A 13060-nucleotide genomic window follows, 5' to 3' on the forward strand; every position below is an offset into this window, starting at 1 on the left:
GGTGTTTGCTAGACAATTCTCTATCATAGGTCACACCCTTAGCCTTTTTCAATCTTTAAAGGTAAGGACTAGGCTGCCCAGGTTTTTGAGATCAGTCGAGGTTCAAGGTATGCAACTCCAAGTCTAGTTATTACCATATTTTGATATGAAAAATACATATTTGTAATAAGAAATTCAGATGTATACAGAGATGTAATTTGTTTTTTCAAATCATATCAAATCCATTCACATAGAAAATCCAGTTTATTTAAGCCCTTATATAAACTCTATAGCTTATATAAACCTTATAAACTACAACTAGAGTTGTAACCTGTAGGTAAGAATGTGTGTGTACACAGGCTTTGCTGCTTAGAACATGAGGAAAATCATAACTTATCCTCAGCTTCTTTCTTTAGACCTGTGGATTGTAGCATGGTCATTCTTTACCTTGAGGTGATTATCCACGTATAAGAAAGACATACCATGTTTGTCTTTCTGGTACTCAAGCACCTCACTCAGGATGGTATTTTCTACTTTCATCCATTGGTTAGTAAATTTCTTGTCATTGTTTTTAGAAGCTGAGTAATATTGCATTGTATAAATGTACCACATTTTCTCCATCCATTCTTTTTTGATTGTTTGTGTCATGGTATTGCTTTATTTTATTTTTAATTTTTTTAATTTTATTTTTCTTGAATAATTTATGTATTTATATTTCCAATGTAACCACCTTTCCCCCTCCCATACTCCCTCTCCCTGCTTTTATGAGGATGCACTCCCTCCCATGTGTTCACTACAACCTCAACACCCTGACATTACCCTACATTGGAAAAATGAACCTTAACAGGACAAAGGGTTTCTCTTCCTATTGATGCTGGACAGTGTTATCCTCTGCTATCTATGTGGCTGGGGTGATGGGTCCCTCCATGTGTTCTCATTGGTTGGTCATTTAGTCTCTGGGAGCTCTGCTGGGGTCTGGTTGGTTGATATTGTTGTTCTTCGTATGGGGTTGCAAACCCCATAAGTTCTTTCAGTCTTTTTTCTAATTCCTCCATTGGGGTCCACTTGTTCAGTCCAATTGTTACTTGCAACTATCATCTGTATCAGTAGGACTCTGGCAGAGTCTCTCAGGAGATACCCATATCAGGCTCCTATGATCAAGCACTTCTTGGCATCAACAGTAGTGAGTGGGTTTGGTGGCAGCATAATGGGATGGATCCCCTGGTGGGGCAGTCTCTGGATAACCTTTTTTTTTTTCAGTACTGCTCCACTCTTTGTCCCTGTATTCTTTCCATGAGTATTTTATGCTCCCTTCTGTGAAGAAATGAACCATCCACATTTTGGTCTTCCTTCTTCATGAGCTTCATATGATCTGTGAATTTTATCTTAGGTATTCCATGATTTGGGGCTAAAATCCACTTATCATTGAGTGAATATCATGTGTGTTTTTTTGTAACTGGGTTACTTCACTCAGGATATTTTCTAGTTCCATCCAATTGCCTAAAAATTTTATGCAGTCATTGTTTTTATTAGCTGACTAGTACTCCATTGTGTAAATGTATCACATTTTCTGTTTGTGTTCTCTGTTGAAGGACACCTGGGTTCTTCCAAGCTTCTGGCTATTATAAATAAGGCTGCTATGAACAGAGTGGAGCATGTGTCCTTGTTATATGTTGGAGCATCTTTTGGGTATATGCCCAGAAGTGGTATAGCTGGGACTTCGTGTAGTACTATGTCCAATTTTTTTAGCAACCCCAGGTTGATTTCCAGAGTGGTGTACCAGCTGCAATCCCACCAACAATGGAAGAGTGTTCCTATTTCTCCTCATCTTCCCCAGCATCTACTGTTACCTGAGTTTTTGATCTTAGCCATTCTGACTGGTGTGAGGTTGAATCTCAGGGTTGTTTTGATTGCATTTTCCTGATGACTAAGGATGTTGAACATTTCTTTTGGTGCTTCGCAGCCATTCAGGATTCCTCAGTTGAGAATTTTTTGTTTAGCTCTGTACCCCATTTTAATAGGGTTATTTGATTCTCTGGGGTTTAACTTCTTGAATTTTTGTATATATTAGATATTAGCCCCCTATTGGATATAGGATTGGTAAAGACCTTTTCCCAATCCGTTGGTTGCCATTTTGTTCTTCTGACAGTGTCTTTTGCCTTACAGAAGCTTTGCAATTTTATGAGGTCCCATTTGTCAATTCTTGATCTTGGAGCATAAGCCAGTGATGTTCTCCTAAGAAAATTTTCCATTGTGTGTAGGTGTTCAAGACTTTCTAGCACTTTCTCTTCTATTTGTTTCAGTGTATCTGGTTTTATGTAGAAGTTCTTGATTCACTTGGACTTGACCTTTGTACAAGGAGATAAGAGCTGGTCAATTGCATTCTTCTACATACTGACCTCCAGTTGAACCAGCACCAATTGTTGAAAATGCCGTCTTTATTCCATTTGATGGTTTTAGTTGTTTTGTCAATGACCAAGTGACCATATTACTATATTAATCCTGCCAATCCATGAGTATGGGGGATTGTTCTATCTTCTGAGATCTTCTTAGACTAAGAGTTTGCTGTATATTGTGTTTACTATGCTTAGGTATGGGCTTTGAATTCCTGATCTTTCCAAGATTTTTATGTTGAAGGAACATTGAATTTTGGCCAATGCTTTCTCAGCATCTAATGAAATGTTCATGTGTTTTTTTTCTTGAGTTTTTTTAATATAGTGGATTACATTGATCGATTTCTGTATGTTGAACCATACTTGCACCCCTGGGATGAAGCCTACTTGATCACAGTGAATGATGAGTTTGGTGTGCATTCTTGCATTCAGTTTGCAAGAGTCTTAGTATTTTTGCATCAGTAATAGTGAGGGTCTGAAGTTCTCTTTCTTGGTAGTGTCTTTGAGTGGTTTAGGTATAAGCATAATTGTAGCTTTAAAGAACCAATTCAGTAGTGTTCCTTCTGTTTGTATTTTGTGGAATAGTTTGGACTATTGGTATTAGGACTTCACTGAATGTGTGAGAGAATTCTGCACTAAACCCATCTGGTCCTGGCCCTTTTTTGTTTGGGAAATTTTAATGACTACTAATATTTCTTTTTTCCCCTCCATCTTTATTAACTTGGGTATTTCTTATTTACATTTCAATTGTTATTCCCTTTTCCGGTTTCCGGACGGCATCCCCCTAAAACCTTCCCTTCCCCTTCTATATGGGTGTTCCCCTCCCCATTCTCCCCCAATTACTGCCCTCCCCACAACAATCACGTTCACTGGGGGTTCAGTCTTGGCAGGACAAAGGGCTTCCCCTTCCACTGGTGCTCTGGTGCTCTTGATAGGCTATTCATTGCTACCTATGAGGTTGGAGCCCAGGGTCAGTCCATGTATAGTCTTTGGGTAGTGGCTTAGTCCCTGGAAGCTCTGGTTGGTTGGCATTGTTGTTCATATGGGGTCTCAACCCTTCAAGCTCTTTAAGTCCTTTCTTTTTTTTTAATTTTTTTTCCTTTTTTTCTTTAATAACTTGAGTATTTCTTCTTTATATTTTGAATGTTATTCCCTTTCCCGGTTTCTGGGCCAAATTCCCCCTAACCATCCCCTTCCCCTTCTATATCGGTGTTCCCCTCCCCATCCTCCCACCATTAACGCCCTCCCCCCAACAATCACGTTCACTGCGAGTTCAGTCTTAGCAGGACCAAGGGCTTCCCCCTCCACTGGTGCTCTTACTATTTACTGCTACCTATGAGGTTAAAGTCCAGGGTCAGTCCATGTATATAGTCTTTGGGTAGTGGCTTAGTCCCTGGAAGCTCTGGTTGGTTGGCATTGTTGTTCATATGGGGTCTCGAGCCCCTTCAAGCTCTTCCAGTCCTTTCTCTGATTCCTTCAACGGGGGTGCCGTCCTCAGCTAGTGGTTTGCTGCTGGCATTCGCCTCTGTATTTGCTGTATTCTGGCTGTGTCTCTCAGGAGAGATCTACATCCGGTTCCTGTCGGCCTGCACTACTTTGCTTCATCCATCTTGTCTAATTGGTTGGCTGTATATGTATGGGCCACATGTGGGGCAGGTTCTGAATGGGTGTTCCTTCTGCCTCTGTTTTAATCTTTGCCTCCCTATTCCCTGCCAAGGGTATTCTTGTTGCTTTTAAAGAAAGAGTGAAGCATTCACATTTTGATCATCTGTCTTGAGTTTCATGTGTTCTGTGCATCTAGGGTAATTCAAGCATTTGGGCTAATAGCCACTTATCAATGAATGCATACCATGTGTGTTTTTTTGTGATTGGGTTACCTCACTCAGGATGATATTTTCCAGTTCCCTCCATTTGCCTATGAATTTCATAAAGTCATTGTTTTTGATAGCTGAGTAATATTCCATTAGTAGATGTACCACATTTTCTGTATCCATTCCTCTGTTGAAGGGCATCTGGGTTCTTTCCAGCTTCTGGCTATTATAAATAAGGCTGCGATGAACATAGTGGAGCATGTGTCTTTTTTATATGTTGGGGCATCTTTTGGGTATATGCCCGAGAGGTATAACTGGGTCCTCAGGCAGTTCAATGTCCAATTTTTTGAGGGACCTCCAGACTGATTTCCAGAATGGTTGTACCAGTCTGCAATCCCACCAACAATGGGGAGTGTTCCTCTTTCTCCACATCCTCACCAGCATTTGCTGTCACCTGAGTTTTTGATCTTAGCCATTCTCACTGGTGTGAGGTGAAATCTCAGGGTTGTTTTGATTTGCTTTCCCTTATGACTAAAGAAGTTGAACATTTCTTTAGGTGTTTCTCAGCCATTCGGCATTCCTCAGCTGTGAATTCTTAGTTTAGCTCTGAACCCCATTTTTATTAGGGTTGTTTGTCTCCCTACAGTCAAACTTCTTGAGTTTTTTTGTATATTTTGGATATAAGCCCACTATCTGTTGTAGGATTGGTAATGATCTTTTCCCAATCTGTTGGTTGCTGTTTTGTCCTAACAACAGTGTCCTTTGCCTTACAGAAGCTTTGCAGTTTTATGAGATCCCATTTGTCGATTCTTGATCTTAGAGCATAAGCCATTGGTGTTTAGTTCAGGAAATTTTTTCCAGTGCCCATGTGTTCCAGATGCTTCCCTAGTTTTCCTTCTATTAGTTTGAGTGTATCTGGTTTGATGTGGAGGTCCTTTATCCACTTGGACTTAAGCTTTGTACAGGGTGATAAGCATGGATCGATCTGCATTCTTCTACATGTTGACCTCCAGTTGAACCAGCACCATTTGCTGAAAATGCTATCTTTTTTTCCATTTGATGGTTTTGGCTCCTTTGTCAAAAATCAAGTGCCCATAGTTGTGTGGGTTCATTTCTGGGTCTTCAATTCTATTCCATTGGTCTATCTGTCTGTCTCTGTACCAATACCATGCAGTTTCTATCACTATTGCTCTGTATTACTGCTTGAGTTCAGGGATAGTGATTCCCCCTGAAGTCTTTTTATTGTTGAGGATAGTTTTAGCTATCCTGGGTTTTTTGTTATTCCAGATGAATTTGCAAATTGTTCTGTCTAACTCTTTGAAGAATTGGATTGGTATTTTGATTCGGATTGCATTGAATCTGTAGATCGCTTTTGGTAAAATGGCCATTTTTACTATATTAATCCTGCCAATCCATGAGCATGGGAGATCTTTCCATCTTCTGAGGTCTTCTTCAATTTCCTTCTTCAGAGTTTTGAAGTTCTTATTGTACAGATCTTTTACTTGCCGGGTTAAAGTCACACCGAGGTACTTTATATTATTTGGGTCTATTATGAAGGGTGTCGTTTCACTAATTTCTTTCTTGGCTTGTTTCTCTTTTGTGTAGAGGAAGGCTACTGATTTATTTGAGTTAATTTTATACCCAGCCACTTTGCTAAAGTTGTTTATCAGCTTTAGTAGTTCTCTGGTGGACCTTTTGGGATCACTTAAATATACTGTCATATCATCTGCAAATAGTGATATTTTGACTTCCTCTTTTCCGATCTGTATCCCCTTGATCTCCTTTTGTTGTCTGATTGCTCTGGCTAGAACTTCAAGAACTATATTGAATAAGTAGGGAGAGAGTGGGCAGCCTTGTCTAGTCCCTGATTTTAGTGGGATTGCTTCAAGTTTCTCTCCATTTAGTTTAATGTTAGCCACTGGTTTGCTGTATATGGCTTTTACTGTGTTTATGTATGGGCCCTGAATTCCTATTCTTTCCAGGACTTTTATCATGAAGGGGTGTTGAATTTTGTCAAATGCTTTCTCAGCATCTAATGAAATGATCATGTGGTTTTGTTCTTTCAGTTTGTTTATATAATGGATCACGTTGATGGTTTTCCATATATTAAACCATCCCTGCATGCCTGGGATGAAGCCTACTTGATCATGGTGAATGATTGTTTTGATGTGCTCTTGGATTCGGTTTGCCAGAATTTTATTGAGTATTTTTGCATCGATATTCATAAGGGAAATTGGTCTGAAGTTCTCTTTCTTTGTTGGGTCTTTGTGTGGTTTAGGTATAAGAGTAATTGTGGCTTCATAGAAGGAATTCGGTAGTGCTCCATCTGTTTCAATTTTGTGGAATAGTTTGGATAATATTGGTATGAGGTATTCTATGAAGGTCTGATAGAATTCTGCACTAAACCTGTCTGGACCTGGGCTCTTTGTGGTCGGAAGACCTTTAATGACTGCTTCTATTTCCTTAGGAGTTATGGGGTTGTTTAACTGGTTTATCTGTTCCTGATTTAACTTCGGTACCTGGTATCTGTCTAGGAAATTGTCCATTTCCTGCAGATTTTCAAGTTTTGTTGAATATAGGCTTTTATAGTAAGATCTGATGATTTTTTGAATTTCCTCTGAATCTGTAGTTATGTCTCCTTTTCATTTCTGATTTTGTTAATTTGGACACACTCTCTGTGTCCTCTCGTTAGTCTGGCTAAGGGTTTATCTATCTTGTTGATTTTCTCAAAGAACCAACTTTTGGTTCTGTTGATTCTTTCTATGGTCCTTTTTGTTTCTACTTGGTTGATTTCAGCTCTGAGTTTGATTATTTCCCCTGCCTTCTGCTCCTCCTGGGTGTATTTGCTTCTTTTTGTTCTAGAGCTTTTAGGTGTGTTGTCAAGCTGGTGACATATGCTCTCTCCTGTTTCTTTCTGCAGGCACTCAGCGCTATGAGTTTTCCTCTTAGCACAGCTTTCATTGTGTCCCGTAAGTTTGGGTATGCTGTACCTTCATTTTCATCAAATTCTAAAAAGTCTTTAATTTCTTTCTTTATTTCTTCCTTGACCAGGTTATCATTGAGTAGAGCATTGTTCAATTTCCACGTATATGTGGGCATTCTTCCCTTATTGTTATTGAAGACCAGCTTTAGGCCGTGGTGGTGGTCTGATAGGATGCATGGGATTATTTCTATCTTTCTGTACCTGTTGAGGCCCTTTTTTGACCAATTATATGGTCAATTTTGGAGAAAGTACCATGAGGAGCTGAGAAGAATGTATATCCTTTTGCTTTAGGATAGAATGTGATATAAATATTTGTTAAGTCCATTTGGCTCATGACTTCTCTTAGTCTTTCTACGTCTCTGTTTAATTTCTGTTTCCATGATCTGTCCATTGATGAGAGTGGGGTATTGAAATCTCTTACTATTATTGTGTGAGGTGCAATGTGTGTTTTGAGCTTTAGTAAGGTTTCTTTTACGTATGTAGGTGCCCTTGTATTTGGGGCATAGATATTTAGGATTGAGAGCTCATCTTAGTCGATTTTTCCTTTGATGAATATGAAGTGTCCTTCCTTATCTTTTTTGATGACTTTTAGTTGAAAATTGATTTTATTTTGATATTAGAATGGGTACTCCAGCTTGCTTCTTCTGACCATTTGCTTGGAAAGTTGTTTTCCAGCCTTTCACTCTGAGGTAGTGTCTGTCTTTGTCTATGAGGTGTGTTTCCTGCAGGCAGCAGAATGCAGGGTCCTCGTTGCGTATCTAGTTTGTTAATCTATGTCTTTTTATTGGGGAGTTGAGTCCATTGATGTTGAGAGATATTAAGGAATAGTGATTATTGCTTCCTGTTATATTCATATTTGGATGTGAGGTTATGTTTGTGTGTTTTTCTTCTCTTTGTTTTGTTGCCAAGATGATTAGTTTCTTGCTTTTTCTAGGGTGTAGCTTGCCTCCTTATGTTGGGTTTTACCATTTATTACCCTTTGTAGTGCTGGATTTGTAGAGAAGTCTGGTGTGATTCTGATAGGTCTGCCTTTATATGTTACTTGACCTTTTTCCCTTAGTGCTTTTAATATTCTTTCTTTATTTTGTGCATTTGGTGTTTTGACTATTATGTGACAGGAGGAGTTTCTTTTCTGGTCCAATCTATTTGGAGTTCTGTAGGCTTCTTGTATGCTTATGGGTCCCAGATGGTGTTAGGTGTTTTCCTCTGGAGTCTGAAATGTGGGCAGAGTGTAGTCTCTTCTGGCTTCCCAGGCATGTCTGCCCCTCTTAAGGTTTAGTTCTCCCTCCCATGGGATTTGGGTGCAGAGAACTGTTGATCAAATTTTTTTCACAGACAAAAGATACAATACCCCCTGTCTCTAACTCAATGCTAAGGAGCAGTGAAAATACAGAGCATATGTCCCCTATTCTTGACCTCAAACTTAAATTCATAAAGCTTCCCACTAAGGTAGAAGCTTACTTCTGAAAAAAAAAAAACAGATCACATTTCACCAAATGCTTGTATTATGAATGAATATAGAATTGTGTAAAGAGACTTTGATACTAAAGTTGTTCATAGAGATAATCATATGTTTTTCCATCAAATAAATTATGAAGTAGAAATTAAGAGATATTAACCACTTAATAATACTATTTGTTACATCCTATGATGTAGCAGATAGAGACCAAGAAAACAAAATGTTCAAGGATGATGCCAGAGAAAAGTCATGAAAAGGGAGGGGGCACACTATTCTAGATATTAGGGCAGACCAGAAAATGCTAGGTGGGATAAAAAAAGAAAACTATATTTATATCACTGTGAAATTGTAGAATTTCCCTAAAATTATAGATTATAATCTGATTATTATGTCAGTGTAAGTTAAAAAATGTATCAAAGTAATATCATTTAATAATAGTTAAATACAAGTTAAGTGTGACAATGACTAAGTAGTTTATACAGATGACAACTTTCAGATATTTTGTTGTGGCCCCAATTATTCAAATATATTTTAGAAAATAATTTTATAGGTACTGACAAATTAATATTTCTTACCGCAATAATCTTTCTAAATTGAAGTTCTAGATAATCTGTATGTGTGTATACCAGTAGACTAATCTAGAAATAGAAGAAACTTCACTTTCATTCAGAAAATGAAAGAAGTCCTGAGTTCTATGATGAAGAGAATCTGGTGCTTATTGAAATAATTTTATGTACAGAGATTTAATACTCATCAATGGAAAAGACTAAATATAACTCCATTACAGACCACTACTTGTATAAACTCTTAGAGCTGGCTTAAGAATGGCAGTAAATCAGAGAATACATAAAATTTGCCATATTTACATAAGATAGACAATTTAATTTAAAGTTTTAACAATTTTGTAGAATTTTCCATTCCACATTTTAAGAATGGAAATTGATATTTAAGACACAGCAAAAAAAAAAACATAAATCTTATAATGAGTTTTCCCTCTGGAGAAGTGCAATGAAGAGAACATGCTTGAGAAAGGGATATAGGTGTCTTCGACAATTCTAATATTTCTTAAGGAAAGTGTCACAAAATGAATGTTTATATAATGAATAGTTTCTAAAGAATTTATGAGATTTTAAGACATTATTCCTTCATGTACTTTTAAGTAAAAATCAAGTAATAAATTTTAATTGTTTTTGAGAGACTACTGGATAATGAGTAGTCTCCATTAACTATACAGTGATTGCCACAGTGAGACCATTTACAACACATTTAAATGTTTGAACATTTAGTTAGCAACATATATTTGATGAACATTTATTTAATCTTTCAGATAAGCTCCAATCAGAATGTGAGATTCTTGAAATCCACCTGGATCTGCAACCTGAAGCATTCTATCTCTTGGTGCTTTGCTTGTCTTGCAACATGATGTACATGGATCCAAGAAAGAAACTGGTTCTAGAAATCAGAGATTGATTGATTGGTTGGCTGATTGACTCACTGATTGATTGATTTCTTTCTTTCTTTTATCTTTTTATTTGCATTTTAAATGTTATTCCCTTTCCTGGTTTCCTGGACATAAACCCCCTATCCCACCCCCCTCCCCTTCTATAAGGGTGTTCCCTTCCCTGTCCATCCCTCCTTCCCGTCCTTCCCCCAACATTCCCCTAAACTGTGGATCCAACTTTGGTAGGACCAAGTGCTTCTCCTTCCATTGGTGCCCCACAAGGCCATCCTTTGCTACATATGCAGATGGAGCCACGGGTCAGTCCATGTATAGTCTCTGGGTAGTGGTTTAGTCCCTGGGAGCTCTGGTTGGTTGGCATTCTTCTTATTGGGTTTCAAGCCCCTTCAGCTCTTTTAATCCTTTCTCTAATTCCTCCAACAGGGGTCCAGTTCTCAGTTCAATGTTTTGCGGGGTTGCCAGCCCCTTCAGCTCTTTCAATCCTTTCTCTAATTCCTCCAACAGGGATTCTGTTCTCAGTTCAATGGTTTGCTGCTAGTATTCACCACTGTATTTGACATGCTATGGCTGTGCCTCTTAGGAGACAGCTATATCTGGCTCCTGACAGCATGTACTTCTTTGCTTCATCGACCTTATCTAGTTTTGGTGGCTGCATATACATGGGCTGTATACCCATATTGGACAGACTCTGAATGGCCATTCCTTCAGTCTCTGCTCCAAACTTTGCCTCCATATCCCCTGCTGTGAATATTTTTGTTCCCCCTTTTAAGAAGGTGTAAAGCATCCACATTTTCGGGATTCTTCCACTTAAGCTTCATGTGGTCTGTGGATTGTATCTTGGGTAATTCAACCTTTTGGGCTAATATCCACTTATCAGTGAGTGGATACCATGTGTGTTTTTCTGTGATTGGGTTACCTGACTAAGGATGGTATTTTCTAGTTCAGTCCAATTTATTTGCCTATAAATTTCATGAAGTCATTGTTTTTAATAGCTGTGCAGTACTCCATTTTGTAGATGCACCACATTTTCTGTATCTATTCCTCTGTTGAAGGGCATTTGAGTTCCCTCCAGCTTCTGGCTATTATAAACAAGGCTGCTATGAACATAGTAGTGTATGTGTCCTTGTTATATACTAGAGCAAGTTTGGGGTATATGCCCAGGAGTGTTATAGCTGGGTCCTCAGATAGTGCAATTTTATATTTTCTGAGGAACCTGCAGACTGATTTCCAACAATCCCACCAACAATGGAAGAGTGTTCCTCTTTCTCCACAACTTCAACAGCATCTGCTGTCACCTGAGATTTTTATCTTAGCCATTCTGACTGGTGTGAGGTGGCATCTCAGGGTTGTTTTGATCTGCATTTCCCAGATGACTAAGGATGTTAAGCATTTCTTTAGGTACTTCTAGCCATTCGATATTCCTCAGCTGAGAATTCCTTATTTAGCTCTGTACCCCATTTTAATAGGGTTATTTGGCTCTCTCGAGTCTAACTTCATGAGTTCTTTGTATATTTTGGATATTAGACCTCTATTTGATATAGGATTGGTAAAGATCTTTTCCCAAGATTGATGTCTTTCTACTCATGCTGATAATCTGCCTGGCAATATTTCATAGTGGAATGTCTTCCTCTTCAAAGTGATAAGACCCCATGAGTGCATAGTTTCAGACACTTTTTTCTATGCCTTTCAAATAATATGAACAATTTTTATTTTACCCACATCAAAGCAGATTCCAGTGAAATCTTCTGTGCTGTTTTTATGGCCGAGTAGAAGCAATGCAGTCCATTAGGATATACGTTTACATATGAAAGATAAGCAGTAATTGAGACTCAAAATAGACACAGAATATCTTAAATGTTTCTTGATCTTACAATCATACTGTGTTTAATATTACAGTGTGAAAACAGTCTCTCAAGTTAAAACCTATGGAAAACATTAGTAAGTCTTGTTCTGAATCTTAAACAAAATGACTTTAGCCATGTAGCCATTTCTTTGCCTGTTTTTGACCAGGGTTGAACAGTGATTCCTCACAATGTTGTAAGCTCCAACTTGAGTTTGTACTTGTCATGATCTGGCAATCATGTTTAATCATCTTCTATCTTGGCTAGGAAAAGCAAGTACCTGAAAATCCACATGGTCTAGGATGCATGATTTCATGATACTCCATGCCCTGTTGAATCTCTGGCCTTATACCTGTTCTTTATGCCTACATCTACCATCAGATACATTCCCTCCTTGAAAATAGAACACAATGGGTACCACCTTTCATTATGAGAAGACAATTTGAAATTCCTAACTCTATTAGAGAAAAGCATTTCCCATGGAGATTGTTTGCTCTCTTGGGAGACTATTCACTGATATATTAGATATCCTCAGGGTAAACATGTCTTGTGTTTCCTCTGGGACTCTGCCTAAGCCCTCATTCATGTTGTTTTACCTGAGCATAGAAAAGAGCAGAAAGCCTCCCAAGATTCTGAAAATTGCATACTATATTGTCTTGTCTGTGAGGCTCTTCATAAAGAGAAGCAGAAACTATGAACTTTCTGTTTCAGGACACATGATTAATTTGAAATTAATTTTTATTGAATAATGACAAGACTTGCCCTGCATGTGACTAACAGAGAGGAAGCACATTAACATTTAAACATCTGTTACTTTTGTTCCCACAAAAGATTTACTCTCATTCTTACCCTTAATCTTTTCCAGACCTGTTACATTATGTTAAAAAATGAGAAGACTGTAATTTAAAAAATCACTTAGTAGACACATCAGAAGTCACCTCTAGTTGACAACTATCTAACCTGAGGTGGATTGGTTTACTGTAACTAGTTGGTATCAAGGACAGCAGGGACACTTGACTAAATATCCATTGCCATTGTTTAGTGAAATGCATTGACTTCACACCACTCTTTTGAATATTTGTACATGGTTCAGTTCACACAAATCACAATAAATTCCATTGTATTAAGGAAGAAG

Source organism: Rattus rattus, chromosome 6 (assembly GCF_011064425.1).
Source record: "Rattus rattus isolate New Zealand chromosome 6, Rrattus_CSIRO_v1, whole genome shotgun sequence".
NCBI lineage: Eukaryota > Metazoa > Chordata > Mammalia > Rodentia > Muridae > Rattus > Rattus rattus.